At 42.7% G+C, this 20,023-nt stretch overlaps 1 protein-coding gene across 2 annotated transcripts in view; it reads right to left on the bottom strand.

The window, feature by feature from the left end:
• The window catches only part of CYRIB (CYFIP related Rac1 interactor B), a 126,788-nt gene that overhangs the window by 68,540 nt on the left and 38,225 nt on the right, over window positions 1–20,023 (bottom strand). Inside the window, exon 1 of one of the 2 annotated variants that reach the window (XM_058178497.1) lies at window positions 17,717–17,949. The exons of the other annotated variant lie outside the window; for it this stretch is intronic. The gene's annotated coding sequence lies outside the window, so the exon portion shown is untranslated. Of the gene's footprint in view, window positions 1–17,716; window positions 17,950–20,023 lie in introns of those variants that run through there. 2 annotated transcript variants of the gene reach the window in all.

The raw sequence follows: 20,023 nt of genomic DNA, 5'->3' as shown, positions 1-20,023 counted from the left end.
CCCCTAGATTCTATCAGCAGGCAGCAAAGAGTTAAAGAGTAAAAGCAGCAAGTAACATGCAAATTACCAACTGCAGACGGCAAACGCTGAAAGTATCGCTTTCGCTTTCCACTCGTTAGCTTGTTAACAATTCGCCTCCATTTTTTTACTGTTTTCAAGCTTGTTACAAAGTAACGGGGAATCGGCTTGGCTACTTGCATAAAGTTCTCCCACTTTCGTTCTGTCCGGTATAATCCTTTATTGTCCAAAATAAATCTCGGCGTTTGGTCGTGGTGATTGGTTCCGCCAAAGCAGAAGAATCCTCGGATCTGGAGCACTTCGGGTTACTGGAGGGAACTTAACCCTTCAAACCCCTTTTTTCTCAGGGGCTTTAGGGAAATTCAACCTCTGCCCTCAGCTCACCACCTTCTCCTTCTCCCGAAGAGGGGGTTTTCCGAACCGCTGGACAGCAGATTTAAGCTGTCCTAGCGATTCCACATAATCCAGAGGTTGGTGATTGTAAAGATCACCGCCATCACCTACGGTGCCAAACCGGAAGTCCAAAAAGCACGTAGTCTTTACAGCAAAACGGAACCACTCTCTTTAGCACACCTCTGATTATTCAAACCCTTGGGATAAGCCGAATCGTGTTCCACTTGTGAGCTCCTAAAAGCCACTTTCTGAACAATGCAAATAGTCTTCGGGTTATGATGGCAATGGGGACAAGAATTCCTGCCACTAAGCGATGCATTGTAAAGCATAATGCCATACGACCAGATCGCTTAGCGATGGCAATCCCAGCAGTCGTGGTTGCCATTGTAACTCAAAGTTGTGAATTGGGAAGCAGTGAAAATCCCAGTTGAGGAGCATGGGGGTCCCATAGGAGTGGAGGGGTAGCAATGGTTGGGGGAGGCCAGGGCAGGTTCCTGGGAATCCCGATGTTTCCTCATTGACTTTCCTTGTGGGAAACTGGCAGGGAAAGTCACAAACAGTGATCACGTGATCACAGCTCCTTTGATGTCATAATCATTGTCATGCATCCAATGGTTGTCATTGTCATGCATCCAATGGTGAGGTCATGATCGTGTGATTGTGGGGTCGCAGCAAAGGCTGAAATTTCAAGGACTGGTCCTTATGTCCATTTTTTCAGCCCTGTCATAACTTTGAACAGTCATTAAATGAATGGACATAACCCAGAGATTAGTTATACCAGGGGTCTCCAACCTTGGCAACTTTAAGTCTGGTGGACTTCAACTCCCAGAATTCCCCAGCCAGCTTCAATTCTGGGAGTTGAAGTCCAACAGGCTTAAAGTTGCCAAGGTTGGAGACCCCTGAGATATACAGTAATGGGATACAGAATGCTAACTTAGATGAGTTTTGTTCTTTTGAATCAATAAGACTACAACACTACTCTTGCCTTCCCAATTTTTAAAATTTGATCCCCCCCCTCAAAGCCTATAGGCTAAATATGATCATGTAGGCTATATTTATCAGTGTCTTGAGTTATACAGCAAGTCAATCCAAATGCATTGGCAAAATACAATTGTCCACTTAGAACATGGTTAAACAAACCATCTTGCACCATCTTGGTTGTCCCGAAGGTGCTTTTTCAAGAGGCAAGCGGCCTTTCTGCTTTTTGTTTTTTTTGAAGACGTTTCACTTCTCATCCAAGGAGTTTCTTCAGCTCTGACTGGATGGTGAGGAATGGAAGGATTTATACTCCTTGCAGACAGCTGGTCATTTGGTTTGGAAGAGGTGTCAAAAAAGTCCATCTATGTCAAAATCGAACAGCGCCCTCTCAACAGAATAACTTTATTGTCACTTCCAATGTACACTAATTGGCATACATTAAAATGAAATTTCGTTGCATAGAGAGATGGAGGGATCCAACATCATCTACTGTATCTTTAGTCTACAACACAAACCTCTCAACAGTTCCAAGAAGGCTCCACAGGCGACCCTGAGATGACCCAGATAAACCTCCAGGTGGACCCTCAAAAAGAATGCAAATGACCAGCTATCTGCAAGGACTATAAACCTTTCCATTCCCCACCATTCAGTCAGAACTGAAGAAGCAGCGAAACATCTTCAAACAAAAACCATAAAGTCCAGTTACTTCTTGAAAAAAGCACCTTTGGGACAACCATGACCTGGATGATTGAGAATCTCCATAGACACTGTTTTGGTCCATTCAAAATGTTAAAATAATGGAATAATTCCCGTTCTACACTGGAAACATAAATTCCATTTTAACCCAGCCTAGTATATATGTGAAAGTTGGAGCATAAGGAAGGCTGAACACCAAAGAATGGAGGCCTTTGAACTATGGTGCTGGAGAAGACTCCTGAGAGTCCCTTGGACTGCAAGGCGATCCAACCAGTCAGTGCTAGAGGAGATCAACCCTGACTGCTCTTTAGAAGGCCAGCTCCATGAAGATGAAACTCAAATACTTTGGCCACCTAATGAGAAAGAAGGACTCACTGGAGAAGAGCCTAATGCTGGGAAAGATTGAGGGCAAAAGAAGAACGGGATGATGGAGACTGAGGTGGCTGGATGGAGTCACTGAAGCAGTCGGCATGAGCTTAAATGGACTCCAGAGGATGGTAGAGGACAGGAAGGCCTGGAGGAACATTTTCCATGGGGCTGTGATGGGTCGGCACGACTTCGCAACTAACAACAACAACAACAAAATATATACTTCAATCCTGCTCCTATTCATTGAGGCCCCCTACTTCCTTATATTATTGGAACCCTTTATAAATGCCATTCTTCCTCATTAGCAGCATCCCCTATATTTAGGATGTTTTTCCTACCAATCTCATTAACAAGGCAATACAATGTCCCAGTTCCTATTTGATAAATATAGCCTTTAATACCGTTTTTTTTCAACTGCCAACAGCCTACACTTGCTTCAAGCCCACAGGAGGGACGGCAAGCCTTTCAGAATTGGATTCCTGCCCTTAGTTCAACTGAAATCTTTTAAGATAATAAGGATATCGTAGTCAGCTTGCAGTGGAAATGGGTGGGAAGCTATCAGTGGCGAACGTGGGAGTTCTGCCTTAATTTTGCAGTAGAAATTCGCTTCAGTTGGAAGGGGAAGAATTTAGGAATTCAGCGCTGTCCTTAGGGAAGGAACTCTGTAGTGTTTTGTCTGTGGAGATTCTCAGTCATCCAGGTCATGGTTGTCCCAATTTTTTTTTTCCCAGGAGGCAACTGGACTTCCTTGTTTTGTTTCTTTTGAAGATGTTTTGCTTCTCATCCAAGAAGCTTCTTCAGCTCTGACAGGATAGTGAGGGAATGGAAGGATTTATATCCCTTGCAGCTGGTCATTTGCATCCTTTTTAGAAGGTTGTTGAAGCACTTGGAGTTTCGTCTGTCTCCTCAGGGTCACCTGAGTGGTGTTCCTGGTTACTGTAGTCTGCAATTTTTCTTTTCCACTCTGAAAATCCACTCCTTATTCCCACACCATTCCAAGGGCGTTCATCCCAAATGGTATAGCTAAAAGTCTGAGGAGATTCTCAGTCATCATCCAGGTCATGGTTGTCCCAAAGGATGGAGCTGTCTGCAAGGAATATAAATCCTTCCATTCCCCCACTATCCTGTCAGAGCTGAAGAAGCTTCTTGGATGAAAAGCAAAACGTCTTCAAAAGAAAAAAGAAACAACCCAGGAAAGTCTTGAAAAAAGCATCCAGTGATTTCCAAATCCATTCCAATCGCCAAACTTAACAAGAGCTATTTCACTCTAACTCAGCAAAGCCTTTTATGTATACAGGAAGCTTCCTCAGAAGCAGCCACTTCTCTTATTTCCTAAACAAATCACTCAGCTGCCTCCACAAGCATAGAGGAAATGCCAAAAACTGGACTTGGCAATTTTTGCCTTCAAAAAATGCGCTGTGCTACTGAAAAAAAGAGCAACTTTAATACAGTTCGAGCACTGAGGCGGATTATTTTTTACGTGTTCCAGGGAGTCCATGGAGAAAAAAGGTTATCAACTACAGCAATATTTCTGTTGCTAAGCGAGACTTTTGCCCCATTTTACGACCTTCTTTGCCACAGTTGCTAAGCGAATGAATGACATGCCTGTTCTGGCTTCCCCACTGACTTTTGCCTGTCGGAAGGTCGCAAAAGTGGATCTCATGATCCCAGACCGTCATAAATATGAGCCGATTCCCAAGTGCCTGAATTTTGAGATACTGCAATGGTCGTAAGTGTGAAAAACAGCCATAAGTCAACTTTTTTTCTGTGCCATTGTAATGGTCACTGAATAAAACGGTTGTAAGTATAGGACTTCCTATAGTTTTGATATGTTTTTTTTCTCTGATAGGAATCTTGTACGTATATTTGAGCATCAGCTGAGCCTGATAATAAGATAGTCTTTATGTTCTGAAGGTTGTCCCGGTGATTCCCAAGAAACCTTTGTAGAAAAAAAACACGTATAAAATTCTAGAAGGCAGCAATGGCAAAGGTGTCGTGTCCCACTCCTCCGCTGACGGCTGGGTCCGGGAAATCCGAATCAGGCTTGCCTCTGCAGCTCTGCCCAAAGTCCTAGCAAAGTCCTCAGAGCAGGCAGGAGACCAGTAAGTGACTTCAGCAAGATAAGTTTGACTTTTGCCTGACTCAGAGACTGCCAGAAAGTAGCTCCTTTATATAGGCCATGGGGTGTGGCTCCATGACTCAGCACTCATTAAGGCCTGCCCCTTCCTTCCCTCTGTTGCCTCCGCCTCTCCAATCTTCTGATGCGAGGGTCACTCCAATCAGCTGTTCTTGGGAGTAAACCCTCCTCAGGCTCACCTGCTGTGGATGAGGGGGAGGGGTCTAGCTGCTCCGTTTGCCTGGGCATGGAGTCAGGGCTGGGGCAGGGAGATGCTCCTTCTTCTGCAGTTTGTGGGGGCATGGAGCCAGGACTTGGGCCGGAAGGCATACATTCCTCAGTGTTGGGGAGCAGGTAAGAAGGCCCCGGCTGCTCTGAGGGCGGGCAAGACACAACAAAAGGGGTTCTGCAACCTCACCTGGAATCTGTACGGATGCAGGTATTTGACTGACGGCCATCCTTACCTTACAAAAGGGGTGTCAAACTCAAGGCTGGAACGAGCTTCCCCCAGGTCTTCGTCAACTTCCTGACCTTCGAACCTTCCGCCGCGAGCTTAAGACACATCTATTTATCTGCGCAGGACTGGACTAGAGTTTTAAATTTTTAAATGTTTAAATTTAAAATTTGGTTTTAAATGGGTTTTATTATTTATATCTTTATTTTAAATATTCGGCCTATGTAATAAGTTTTTTAAATTAATGTTTTACCCTGTATATATATATGTTTTTTTATATGGCTGTAAACCGCCCTGAGTCCCTAGGGAGATAGGGCGGTATAAAAGTGTGAATAATAAATAAAATAAGGCCTAGTGTTTAAATGTGGAAACAGCAAAGGACCGCCCCACGGTGCCTCCGCCAGCACACGGGCCTCCCAAGCTCCGTTTTTGCTGGAAGAAGATCGCAGGAGGCCGTCGCGGCCGAAAACGGAGGCAGTTTTTGATGGCAGAGCACTCGGGCCACCACAGGCGCCCCCCGACAGGAGTGACGTCGAGTTGGCCACGCCCACCCTGACCACACCTGCCCCGTCCCCTTGAAGTCAAACACAACCCTGATGCGGCCCTACATGAAATTGAGTTTGACAACCCCGCCTTACAAGAATATAAAAACAACTGCCACAACTTTTTTGTGCTTTTGCCTTGACACACAAAAAATTAAGCTGCACTTGGAAGCCACACAAAAGACCTTCCCTTGCCATGTATCCAGATCGAAACTGATTTTTGCAACTGTAAGACCTGTTGCTGGTTTGGTTCAGCAACCCAACAAGACAGACACAGACGTCAGAGGATAATTAGAACTGCAGAAAAAACAATGGCTACCAACCTGCCTTCCATTGAGGACCTGTATACTGCACAAATCAAGAAGAGGGCCGTGAAAATATTTAGAGACCCCTCACATCCTGGACATAAACTGTTTCAACTTCTACCCTCAAAACGATGCTATAGAGCACTGCACACCAGAACAACTAGACACAAGAACAATTTTTTCCCGAATGCCATCACTCTGCTAAACAAAAAATTCCCTCAACGCTGTCAAACTATTTACTAAGTCTGCACTACTATTAACCTTCTCATTGTTCCCACCACCCATCTCCTTCCACTTATGACTATATGACTGTAACTTTGTTGCTTGTATTCTTATGATTTATATTGATATTCTTTCCTGATTGCTTTTTTGTACCTTATGACTATCATTAAGTGTTGTACCTTATGACTGTGGATGAACGTATCTTTTCTTTTATGTACACTGAGAGCGTATGCACCAAACAAATTCCTTCTGTGTCCAATCATGCTTGGCCAATTAAAAAAATTATTCTGTTCTGTTCTGTTCTAGTCTAGTCTAGTCTATTCAGTTGTTTGCAATGCAAAATACCGCAGCAAGGAAGAAGGCACAAGACAAGTCGTCTCACTTCAGCTATTATCCTAGACATGTTTCACAATCCCAACTGGGATCATAACGTTTCAAGAGGAACCTATACAATTGAGTTGTGAAGGAAATGGTGTGTATTGGTTCTGTTTGAGATGTAAATAGTCCTAGACTTACACTTTGTTTTGTGACCATTCGAAGTTACAACGGCATTGGAAAAAGTGACTCACAACCGTTTTTCAAGCTTACAACCATTGCTGCCTCCCCATGGTCAGGTGATCAAAAGTCGGATGCTTGGCAACTGGTTCATATTTATGACGGTTGCAGTGTCCCAGGATCAACTTTTGCAACTTTCTGGCAAGTGAAGTCAATGAGGAAATCAGATTCACTTAACAACCGGGTTGTTAACTTAACAGTTGCATCGATTTATTTAACAACTGTCCTAAAATGGAGTAAAACCCACTTAACAGCTGTCTGGCTTAGCAACAGAAATGTTGGGCTCAATTGTGATCGTAAGGCGAGGACTATCTATATTAGGTCCTTAATATAATTTTGCTAGGTTGTATTCCATGGAATTCATGTATTCCATGGAAAACAGTTATGCCTGATCATCTTAGCACCAGGTTTTTAATCAAGCTGAAGTTAACTTAAGTATAAATTAGACTCTGGGGTATGATCCCATAAGCCTGAGGAAAAAAAATGTAAAATCTGTATGCTGAGATTGTTAAGGCATACAAGAGTTGCCAGCCTAGGTAGCCAAGTGTTTCTGCAGGACTACCATGTATCCCCAAAAATAAGACCCTGTCTATTTTTTTGAACCCTGAAATAAGCGCTTGGCTTTATTTTCGGGGAAGTCTTATTATTTTGGGATGCATGGAGCAAGATGGGGCTCCTCTGGCTGTCTTACCTGATTTCCAGCTCTGCATTTAAATATTTTTGGGGAGGGCTTATTTTCGGGCGAGGGGGAATTTTAGTGCATGTGCTCCAAAGCCTAACTGGGCTTATTATCAGGGGATGTCTTATTTTCGGAGAAACAGGGTAAATAAATACATTTCTCATCCAGTCTTACAGGAATAAAAGAGTCACAATAACCAATGTACGGTCAAAACTTTCCTAGCCCCTGTCAGAATTGCAAAGATTTATAATTCAAGTTCAAGATGCTTCTAATAGTATTCTCAAAATTCTAAAATCTGATTCTGAAAGAACCTTTCAGGCAGCCCCACGTTAATTAATGCATTAATTCAGGAACCTTGGTGGATCGTAAGGCACATTAAATAGACACATGGAATGAATAGGACCCTGAGAAAGGTATATGCACATCCTTTCAGAGCGAGAACTGTGGTAGTAAGTCATGTGTTTGGCAGGAAATACAATGCAGGAAGTAGAGGGTTATTTATTGAAGATGTCTACCACCAGTCAACATTAAGTGCAATACACACACACACACAAATGTGTACGTATATGCAATTGTGAGCTGATTAACAGATAGTGTTTGCATTTAAAATTTGGTCTCATGAACCAAGTAAATGATAGTTTCCTCTTAGCAACCACAATTGGGATCAACAATTTGGTCACTGAGCAAAGCATGCCACTGTGCTAAGGATCTTATTTCAGCATTCTCTTGTCTTATAGACCTACAAAGGTCACAAATGCCCAGGGCTGGTTGTAAAGTTAGTTTTCCAGCACCATCATAACGGCAAAAGATTACAGTCAATTTAAACAAGGATTATCGGTATCTCCAGATTGCACAGGACTTGGTCAACGACAATCAGTCTATTCTAAGTGCTTAATAGATTTCATTCTTGAGATTTAATCCTTTACTAGTCTTGTCCACTGACCAGATCTTAAACTGTTCCTAGCATCAATAACATTCTGATTTATAAATCTAGCTCATAGTTGAAAGCATTTTTTGGAAAGCAAATTCAACATCCCTGTGCAACTCACGAGGTCCTCTGAAATTAATCTGTCTGTGATAAAATGAGGACTCTTAGCACAAATTCAAAGAAAGTTGAACAGAGTTTTCTACAAGGCCTACAAATGGAGTTAGATAGTTGCATATGCCTTGTATTAAAAAAACAACAACACATTTTTCAGTCAGAAAACATGTTGCAAACACACACACTACACACACACACACACGGTATATATAATCAGACTGTGATATTCAAAGGAAATTCACTACAAATTATACAGAATTTCCGCACCTGAGAAATTTAATGCAGGATAGGGATGTATTAATGCAAAATAAAATTACAAAAACTGATTTTAAAATTGTTAGAAGGGCTGGTTCTACACCTGTCAGACATAGAAAAAATAGTATCCTCCTGCAGGGTCTTTATAAAATAGTTTATTTATAATGACATTTACTGTATACAACAATATTCTGATATTAGATCTCCACATTATTTTACTCACCTACTAGGTCAATATAATTAAAAGAGGGGGGAAAAGGAATATTACTGCTATTTACTAATCATTTAAAATTACGGCAAGTATGTTGTTCCCGGGAATCATTAAAGCACCTGGAATAGCTACTAAAAATTGCATAATAGAAAAAAATGAACTATATTAATTTCCATTAAAAGGCTTGACAGTAACAGTACTTCAGTCAGCTAATTTTTATGCATAAAGTGCCACGGTCTCTGATGTTTTTTATAATGATTTCAGAGTAATCAGAATAATAATAGCAGTACATACATTTGGGGCTTTGTAAGCATATAATATAAAGCCTTTCGATTTATTTTTTTTGGTCAAAAAAACCAATCCTTCATTTGATATGCTTTTCCACAAACAAAGAAGAAAAAAACTAAATGCTGAAAAGTGAACGAATGAATGAATGCCACATGATGGCATTAACAATTTGAAAACAAAAATGTCAGATGGACATGGTTATCAGTTGTGCACTAGACATTTTCTAAGCTGCTCATCCAGTTACGGTTTGTTGATAACTTGAAACATATCTGTGAGTTAGTAGCAGTGGTGAAATACACATTTTTTTACTACTGGTTCTATAGGTGTGGCTTGGTGGGCATGGCAGGGGAAGGATACTGCAAAATCTCCATTCCCACCCCACTCCAGGGGAAGAATACTGCAAAATCCCCAGTCCCGTCCCACACCTGGGGGAAGGATATTGCAAAATCTCCATTCCCACCCCACTCTGGGTCCAGCCAGAGGTGGTATTTGCCAGTTCTCCGAACTATTCAAAATTTCCGCTACCTGTTCTGCAGAACCTGTCAGAACCTGCTGGATTTCACCCCTGGTTAGTAGGTTTCTCATCTGCAAAGTGGCACTTTGGCACAACAGATCAAGATATTTTGTCACTGTATGGACAAAAGGAAGTAGTTTCTTGAGACTCTTGCAAACAGGAACAATACAGACCCAAGTTTTAGCCCAAAGCACTATATATTAACAGATAAAATGAAAATAGCTATTTTTACTAAGACCTACATATATATAATAACAGCAAGGTTATACAGATAATATACAGATCCTGTTTTCATTTTAATGAGCTGTTAATAAATCCAGATATATTTCAGACTTCTAATTAGCTTGCTCTTCCAATAAATTGCTGTTCCCAATTAAGTTTCGTTTCTGAAAGATAATGGAAGATAGAAATCTACCCGCAAATTATTGATTGATAATATAGTTACATGATCATCAGGAGAGATCTTTGTTTGAAGATTAGCTACAGAATAAATTAGCGCTACCAAGATTATGTGCAATAAATCAAATAGGAAGACAGAAAAAACGAAGCATTGAACCCTCCCTGATTCACTTATAACTCAGTAATACTTTTAAAAACTACCATGTTCTAACTATCGACATTATGACCATGAAAGACGCATCAAAAGACGCCACTCTGAAGCTGGGTAAATTTACTTTTGGAATAAGTTCTATCAGCTTTATTTCCAAATCCATCTTGTTTAGTCACAGAACTGTACAAGAGAAAATTCAATCAATACTTCTGGAACTTTGCTTTTAATTATACCTTGAACCCACTTCAGGATCCTATTATCTCTGCCGTGTTATTTAATATCTTGATGAAACCATTTAAGCGGGATCATAGGTCATAAATACGCGCATGACTCTCAGATTTCTCTTTCATCTCGAGGAAACAGCTGTGGTTCTATTTGTCCTGAACCCAGTTTCGGGATGGAGTTGATGAGGACAAATTGGGCAAGCTAAGTCATAAAAAAAGCAAGCTAAGTCAATGGTCAGTGGGTCAACTGCTAAAATGAATGGCATTCAGATGAAACGATGGAAGGTCAGTGCCCACTGAAAAACCTTAGCTGTGAGGAAAACTAATGGATCTAGTGCTAGCTTCAATGGCTTTCAAGCTATTGTGTGCAGTTTAGTAATCTTTGCACAATTAGACATGGTCTCATAACCTGTCGTGTCCCACTCCTCCGCTGACGGCCGGGTCAGGGAAATCCGAATCAGGCGTGCCTCTGCAGCTCTGCCAAAGTCCTAGCAAAGTTCTCAAGGCAGGCAGGAGACCAGAAAGTGACTTCAGCAAGATATGTTTAGACTTTGCCTGACTCAGAGAATGCCAGAAAGCAGATCCTTTATATAGGCCATGGGGTGTGGCTCCATGACTCAGCACTTATCCAGGCCTGCCCCTCCCTTCCTTCTGTTGCCGCCGCCTATCAATTCTTCTGAAGCGAGGGTCACTCCAGTCTGCAGCTGTTGGTAATTGACCTTCCTCAGGCTCACATGCTGTGGGGGAGGGGGAGGGGTCTAGTTGCTCCGTTTGCCTGGGCATGGAGCCAGAGCTGGGGGCTGGAGGTACTTCTTCCTCCTCAGCCTGTCTGGGCAAGGAGCCAGGGCTGGGGCCGGGAGGCATACTAGGACATTCCTCAGCGTTTGGAAGCAGATAAGAAGGCCCCGGCTGCGGTGAAAGCGGACGAGACACAACATAACCTCCCTATCTGTGTTTCTGCAATAGGTCACATGTGGGAATGTCAGTTCAGCAATTACAGTTGGTCTAACAAAGGGCTGCAAAATTAACTACCTAGCATTGGGGGTTATGACCATATTACATCAGTTTTTAGTAACCATTTCAAGTTACAACGGCACTGAAAAAAAGGGACTTCTGACCATTTTTCAAACTTACGACCGTTGCAGCATCCCCAAGATCATGTGATCAAATTCTGGACGCTTGGCAACTGGTTCGTATTTATGACAGTTGTAGTGTCCTGGGGGTGTGTGTCATGTGATCAAGTGTCATTTTTCTCACTGTGCATTTGGGAGTGAGTTAGGCACCTCATTTCTCATGAAGTACGTTTAGAGAGAGACGCAACTTACACATTTTCAAAATGATGCAGCATCTGAAATCTACATGGCGTGTTTGGGCAACATAAATCTTTCCAAACTGCCGCATGTAAATGATATTATACAAAACACAGGTGTTCCAAACAAGAGAGACTCATATTCAAGAAATTGTAAGGGGAAAACTGATTAATGCATGTTTAACTTGGGCACGTTAGAAAATAAATGCATAGAGAACTAACATGAGCAGGAAACTCATGTAAAATTTACAATCTTGTACACTATAAATGCTTTTCTTAGAGCAGGGGTCTCCAGCCTTGTCAACTTTAAGACTTGTGGACTTCAACTCCCAGAATTCCTCAGCCAGCAAAGCTTTGTTTGTTTCAACTCCTGCCCTCAAAACGATGCTATAGAGCACTGCACACAAGAACAACTAGACACAAGAACAGTTTTTTCCCGAACGCCATCACTCTGCTAAACAAATAATTCCCTCAACACTGTCAAAATTATTTACTAAATCTGCACTATTAATCTTGTCATCGTTCCCATCACCCATCTCCTTCCACTTATGACTGTATGACTGTAACCTTGTTGCTTCCTTACGATTTATACTGATATTGTTTCCTGATTGCTTATTTATACCCTATGACTATCATTAAGTGTTGTATCTTAGAATTCTTGATGAACGTATCTTTTCTTTTATGTACACTGAGAGCAAATGCACCAAGACAAATTCCTTGTGTCCAATCACACTTGGCCAATAAAAAATTCTATTCTATTCTATTCTATCCTATTAGTATCTGACAAACAGAAGTACCGTATATACTCGAATATAAGCCGATCCGAGTATAAGCCGAGGTCCCCAATTTTACCCCAAAAACTGGGGTAAACTGGGGACTCGAGTATAAGCCGAGGGTGGGAAATGAGGCACCTACCGGTTGGGGAAACCCTCCCTCCCTCAGCTGAGAAGGCTGGCGGCTCCCCGCCCGCCTCTCACTGCACCGCAGGGCTTCAGTCCGTAAAATGTGAAAAAGAAGAAAAAACTCAGTATAAGCCGTATATACTCGAGTATAAGCCGAGGGCTTAAAAAAAAACTTGAGTATAAGCCGAGGGCTTAAAAAAAACTTGAGTATAAGCCGAGGGGACGTTTTTCAGCACAAAAAATGTGCTGAAAAACTCGGCTTATACTCGAGTATATACGGTATATTGTCTCTAATATCCAATTATTACAAGTTTATTCCACAAAGACAGAGCCTCCAAAATTTGCAAATCTCATATCATGGAGTACTGTAATTCATGGAGGGATAAAGAAACAGACTGAGAGATGAATTCTACATTCAAAATAAGATACGTGCTGTTGTCATTTAATAAAGATAATTAGTATGTTCAAGGCAGAGGTTTTATGTATATCCTTCATCGTTCCTTTCAGCACTGAGTATTAATACTCAATGTGATATTGTATGGTGCATTAAATCGGACATATTTAAGATACCTATATAAATAACAGGGCAAAAAGTAAGCATGACATGAGATACAGAAAACTAACACGCAACTTCAAAGAAATGGAGCAAATAGCCTTGAAACAAGACCAGAGATCTATACATGCAAAGAAAAATAAGGATGATATGTGGGATACAAAGGTCAGATCTGCAGAGGTTTGTATCTTATGCAAATGTACTCTCAGCTTGGTTCATGTGATGAGTTTATCCACAATGAACTCATTTTTCTGGCCACAAAGACTCAATTCACACAACACCCTAGGCTAAGATGGGGTTAGCTAATTTGCAAGATCTTATAGGTTCACAACCACTTGAAAGTAAGTAAATACCGTTGTAGTGGTACCAACAATAAAGATATTAAAAAGTAAAAGAACAGATGAGCAGAAATGACTACGTCCTGTAATAAAACTTAAGCAAAACAAGAGTTCTCAATTGTTGGGAGAAAACTATGCAACAATTAGAAAAAATGTGAACCACAACACAGTTGTTGGCCTAAAAATTTGCAGAATGCAGTAGGGGACGGATGGATGGGGAGGATGGAAGTAGGGGTGCGGGAGGAAGGAAGGAGGGAGGGAGGGAGGGAAGGAGGAAAAGAAGGATATTAACCAGGGCTTAGTGGGAAGAAGAAATAACACCCTCATTCAGGACATGACTAAGAGAAAGAAGAGATACAGAAAACTAACATGCAACTTCAAAGAAATGGAGCAAATAGTCTTGAAACAAGACCAGAGATCTATACATGCAAAGAAAAATAAGGATGATATGTGGGATACAAAGGTCAGATCTGCAGAGGTTTGTATCTTATGCAAATGTACTCTCAGCTTGGTTCATGTGATGAGCTTATCCACAATGAACTCATTTTTCTGGCCACAAAGACTCAATTCACACAACACCCTAGGCTAAGATGGGGTTAGCTAATTTGCAAGATCTTATAGGTTCACAACCACTTGAAAGTAAGTAAATACCGTTGTAGTGGTACCAACAATAAAGATATTAAAAAGTAAAAGAACAGATGAGCAGAAATGACTACGTCCTGTAATAAAACTTAAGCAAAACAAGAGTTCTCAATTGTTGGGAGAAAACTATGCAACAATTAGAAAAAATGTGAACCACAACACAGTTGTTGGCCTAAGAATTTGCAGAATGCAGTAGGGGACGGATGAATGGGGAGGATGGAAGTAGGGGTGTGGGAGGAAGGAAGGAAGAAAGGAGGGAGGGAAGGAGGAAAAGAAGGATATTAACCAGGGCTTAGTGGGAAGAAGAAATAACACCCTCATTCAGGACATGACTAAGAGAAAGAAGAGATACAGAAACATAAATTAGTTGGGTGAAATGACACAGCCAGAGCAAAGAATGGGTGGAAATGGAAAAAACTGTACAGGTGGTTCTTGACTTACACCCTCAAGGGAACCCAAACATTTCTGCCGCTAAGCGAAACATTTAAGTGAACGTTGCCCCATTGTACAACCTTTCTTGCTACAGTTGTTAATTCATTCATGGCAGCTGTTAAGTTAGCAACACCCTTACCAACAACCATGCAACTAATTGAGCAACTGCAGTGGTTGCCTTGATCTGATTTCCACTCGACCCGATTCACATTTCTGATGGTCGCAGCATCCCTGGCTCACGAGATTTCTCCTTTTTGAAAATATTTACAGACCCCTCGCATTCTGGACATAAACTGTTCCAACTCCTACGCTCAGAACGACGCTATACAGCATTGCACTCCAGAACAACTATACACAGGAACAGTTTTTTCCCGAAGGCCATCACTCTGCTAAACAAATAATTCCCTCAACACTGTCAAACTCTTTACTAAATCTGCACTACTATTAATCTTCTCATTGTTCCCATCACCAATCTCTTTCCACTTATGACTATATGACTGTAACTTTGTTGCTGGTAATCCTTACGATTTATATTGAGCGTTTCCTAGTATGATTTGGTTGCTTATTTGTACCCAATAAGTATCATTAAGTGTTGTACTTTATGATTCTTGACGAATATATCTTTTTTTATGTACACTGAGAGCACATGTACCAAAGACAAATTCCTTGTGTGTCCAGTCACCCTTGGCCAATAAAGAATTCCCATTCCCCATTCCCTTCCATTCCATTGACCTCCTAACAAGCAAAATCAATGAGGAAAGCTGGATTCCCTTAACAATCGTGTGGCTTACTTCACAACTGCAGTCATTTGCTTAACAACTTTGGCAAAAAAAAAAAAAAAGTGGTACCAGGGGGCTTAAAGACTCCCTTAAGAAATTTAACAGATTAACAGAGTTGGAAGGGACCCAAGTCCAACCCCCCACACAAGCAGGAGACCCTACACCATTTCTGACAAATGGCAGTCCGGTCTCTTCTTGAAAGCTTCCAGTGATGAAGCTCCCACAACTTCTGAAGGCAACTTCTGTTCCATGGGTTGATATTCTCACTGTCAGAAAATTTCTCCTTATTTCCAGGTTGAATCTCTCCTTGTTCAGTTTCCATCCATTATTTCTTGTCTGATCTTCAGGTGCTTTGGAAAATAGTTTGACCCCCTCCTCTCTGTGGCAGCCCCTTAAATATTGGAACACTGCTATCATGTCTCCCCTGGTCCTTCTCTTCACTAGACTAGCCATTGGAATTAAGATTGCCGGAAGAAATATCAACAACCTCAGATATGTAGATGATACCACTCTAATGGCAGAAAGCAAAGAGGAACTAAAAAGCCTCTTGATGCGGGTGAAGGAGGAGAGTGCAAAAGTTGGCTTGAAACTCAACATTAAGAAAACTAAGATCATGGCATCCGGCCCTCTCAATTCCTGGCAAATAGATGGGGAAGAAATGGAGGTAGTGACAGATTTTGTTTTCCTGGGCTCCAAGATCACCGCAGATGGGGACTGCAGCCAAGAAATTGAAAGACACTTGCTCCTGGGGAGGAAAGCTATGGATAATCTAGACAGCATGCTAAAAAGCAGAGACATCACCCTGCCAACAAAGTGCATATAGTCAGGGCTATGGTTTTCCAAGTTGTAATGTATGGCTGTGAAAGTTGGACCATAAGAAAGGCTGAGTGCCAAAGAATTGAGGCCTTTGAACTCTGGTGCTGGTGAGAAGACTCCTGTGAGTCCCTTGGACTGCAAGGCGATCCAGATGGTCAGTCCTAGAGGAGATCAACCCTGACTGCTCTTTAGAAGGTCAGATCCTAAAGATGAAACTCAAATATTTTGGTCACCTAGTGAGAAGGAAGGACTCCCTGGAGAAGAGCCTAATGCCTAAAGATTGAGGGCAAAAGAAGGGGATGACAGAGAATGAGGTGGCTGGATGGAGTCACTGAAGCAGTCGCCATGAGCTTAAATGGACTCCAGAGCAGGGGTCTCCAACCTTGGCAACTTTAAGCCTGGAGGACTTCAACTCCCAGAACTCCGTCGCCTTCGACAAGACCTAAGTCTAACTCATAGAATCATCTATTGTAATGTCCTTCCTGTTAAAGACTACTTCAGCTTTAATTGCAATAATACTAGAGCAACTAATAGATTTAAACTTAATGTCAACCGCTTTAATCTAGATTGCAGAAAATATGACTTCTGTAACAGAATCATCAGTGCTTGGAATACTTTACCTGACTCTGTGGTCTCTTCCCATAATCCTAAAAGCTTTATCCAAAAACTTTCTACTATTGACCTCACCCCATTCCTAAAAGGACCATAAGGGGCGTGCATAAGCGCACAAACGTGCCTACCGTTCCTGTCCTATTGTTTTTCTTTTCTTCTTTCTATATATATGCTTATACCTCCTTATATTTACCCATATATGTTTATATACTATATAATCTTTTGTATGATTCCTACATACATTGTTGTGACAAATAAATAAATAAATAAATAAAAAATACTGGGAGTTGAAGTCCTCCAAGCTTAAAGTTGCCAAAGTTGGAGACCCCTGCTCCAGAGGATGGTAGAGGACAGGAAGGCCTGGAGGAACGTTGTCCATGGGGTCGCGATGGGTCGGACACGACTTCGCAACTAACAACAAGACCAGCCATGCCCAGTTCATGTTTTTCTCATTCAGCAACCTAAATCCTGGGCTGGTGAGTCGTAAGTCGGGGACTACCGTTAAAAAGGTGGAGGGGCGTCAAGGGATTCAAGGGTGGGTGTGGGTGAGGAATGCATTGAAACCCACCTACTCACCCCCCCCCCATCCATCCATTCCCCGTTTTGGGGAAAGAGGCCAAGCGAAGCAACCACGAGGAGGAAGAGCAGCAACAGAAACCACGTGGAAGGAAGAGAAGGGGAGGAGGGAGGGAGGGGCCAAGGAGCGGTTTCCAAGGGAACCGCGCGTGAGGGGACTCGCGCCAAGGGGCGGGGCCGGCCCATGTGCCGCGCGGGAGGGGCCGAGCGCCTCTGCAGAAGGGAACCTGAGAGGAGGGAGGGAGGGAGGGAGGGGGAAGGAAAGCGAGCGCGGGGAAAATGCTTTTTTTTTTTTTCCTTCCTCTTCCCGCCCTCCCGCCCTCGTTTTCCTCCAGCGCCTACTCACCGCGCTATTCCCCCCTCCCCCGAAGCTTGAGGGGAGGGACTCAGGTGGGCAAAGCGGAGCCGCCGCCGGAGCCGCCCGCGTTGACCAGGCAAGACGGGGTGTGGAGACGAGGACGGCCACCGCCGGGCGTGCGTGCGTCACGCGCGTGCGCGTCAAACCAGCCGGATATATATATACCGGCAGGCGCAGCGCATCTGCCCGGGGAGAGGGTGGCGTACAGCAGGGCGGTTGTGGCGGCGGTGCCTCTTGGAGACACTGCGCATGCGCCAGAGCCGGCAAAAAGAGGAAGGGGAGAGAGAGAAAAAAATCCCGAGTTTCTCTGTGGCTCCATCAGGGTGAAAAGTGAAGTCGGGCGGGCGCCAAAAAAACAAAAAACCCAACCACGGGGGCAACTCGTGTGGCTTATGGTTCCCCGGGCTCTCGGGTGTTGAGTTGTTTCGGGTCCAGGTAGAAAAGAGCAGAGGAATCCTTTTTTTGGTTTTGTGCCCTTCCCTCGAAAAACGCCAAGATTTAAGGGGCAATTTTGGGGGGGTTTGGGTAGGTGTCAGTTTTGAGGAGTGGAAAAAAAGCGTTATCAACCCTTGAAAACACAAGAGATGCTTCCTCCAGACTCTGTGAAAAGGAAAGACCCTGGAGCAGGGGTCTCCAAACTTGGCAACTTTAAGCCTGGAGGACTTCAACTCCCAGAATCCCGCAGCCAGTAAAGCTGGGAGCTGAAGTCCTCCAGGCTTAAAGTTGCCAAGGTTGGAGATCCCTGCTCTGGAGAATCCTGGACCTGATCCATAGTTTGCTTTAACCATGGTTTGCGGAATAAACCATGGTTTGTTGAATCCTTATTGCATGTATTGCCTATACATGCAATAAGCATAAACCAGAACTGGAAAGCCAGGGTGCGTATTACCAACAGTTCCCAACCTAGAGACCATAGGTAATAAGGAAAGGGGCTGGAAGGAAAACCAAAAGATAGATAGATAGATAGATAGATAGATAGATAGATAGATAGATAGATAGATAGATAGATAGATAGATAGATAGATAGATAGATAGAAGCTAGGAGTTGAAAATGACTGGATAGCACGTGTGTGTAGATCTTGGCGTATTCAGGTCTTTTCCCGTGTAAGGTTGATAATATCTTGGCTTACACGGGAAAACACCTGAATATGCCAAGACCTACATACCTATACCCATGAAAATCTACAAAAACATATATACAGGTGTGAATTACCAACAGTTCCCAACCTAGAGACCACAGATACTAAGGGAAGGTGCAGGAAGGAAAGCCAAAAAATGATAGATAGATAGATAGATAGATAGATAGATAGATAGATAGATAGATAGATAGATAGATAGATAGATAGATAGATGCTATCCAGTCATTTTCAACTCCTAGCAACCACATACTCTCTTTTTTCCCCCCCACGATGATCTATCCTTAACCTATTTCTTCAGATCTTCCAACAGTATCTAAAATTTCACAAGCTTGCCAGATTTTGCAAGGTTTCAAAATCGTGCAATGGAGCGACTTTTTCCCATTAATGCTTAAGTACCACAGACAAGTGGGGCAGGTTGCAGAGGCATGGATGGCCACAGGTAGTCCTTGACTTAATGACCACAGTTGAGCCCAGAATTTACGTTGCTGAGCGGGAAATGGGTTTAAGTGACTTTTTGCCCCATTTTACGACTTTTCTTGCCGCCGTTGTTAAGCGGAACCACGGCAGTCGTTAAAGGAGTAACACGGCTGTTAAGTGGATCTGGCTTCCCCGTTGACTTTGCTTGTCAGAAGGTCGTAAAAGGGGATCACGTTATCTTAGGACTCTGCAACCGTCATAAATAGGAACCAGTTGAATGTAAATCAAGGATGCTGCAGTGGTCATAAGTGTGAAAAATCCCCACGGTCACGTGATTTACATTCGGATGCTTGACAGCTGGTTCATGTTTATGATGGTCATAGCACCCCAGGGTCACGTGATCACCTTTTGAGAACTTCTCAACTTACAACTCAGTAAGCTCAAACTGCCCAAGGAGCTGCTGATCCAGTTCTACAGAGGAATTATTGAGACTGTCATTTGCACCTCTATAACTGTCTGGTTCGGTTCTGCAACCCAACAAGAAAGACACAGAGTTCAGAGGATAATTAGAACTGCAGAAAAAATAATTGCTACCAACCTGCCTTCCATTGAGGACCTGTATACTGCACGAATCAAGAAGAGGGCCGTGAAAATATTTGCAGACCCCTCACATCCTGGACATAAACTGTTTCAACTCCTACCCTCAAAACGACGCTATAGAGCACTGCACACCAGAACA

The sequence above is a fragment of the Ahaetulla prasina genome, chromosome 3 (genome assembly GCF_028640845.1).
Source record: "Ahaetulla prasina isolate Xishuangbanna chromosome 3, ASM2864084v1, whole genome shotgun sequence".
NCBI classification, from domain to species: domain Eukaryota; kingdom Metazoa; phylum Chordata; class Lepidosauria; order Squamata; family Colubridae; genus Ahaetulla; species Ahaetulla prasina.
The sequence above is the reverse complement of the archived record's forward strand: the minus strand, read 5'-3'. Positions and strand labels throughout refer to the sequence as shown.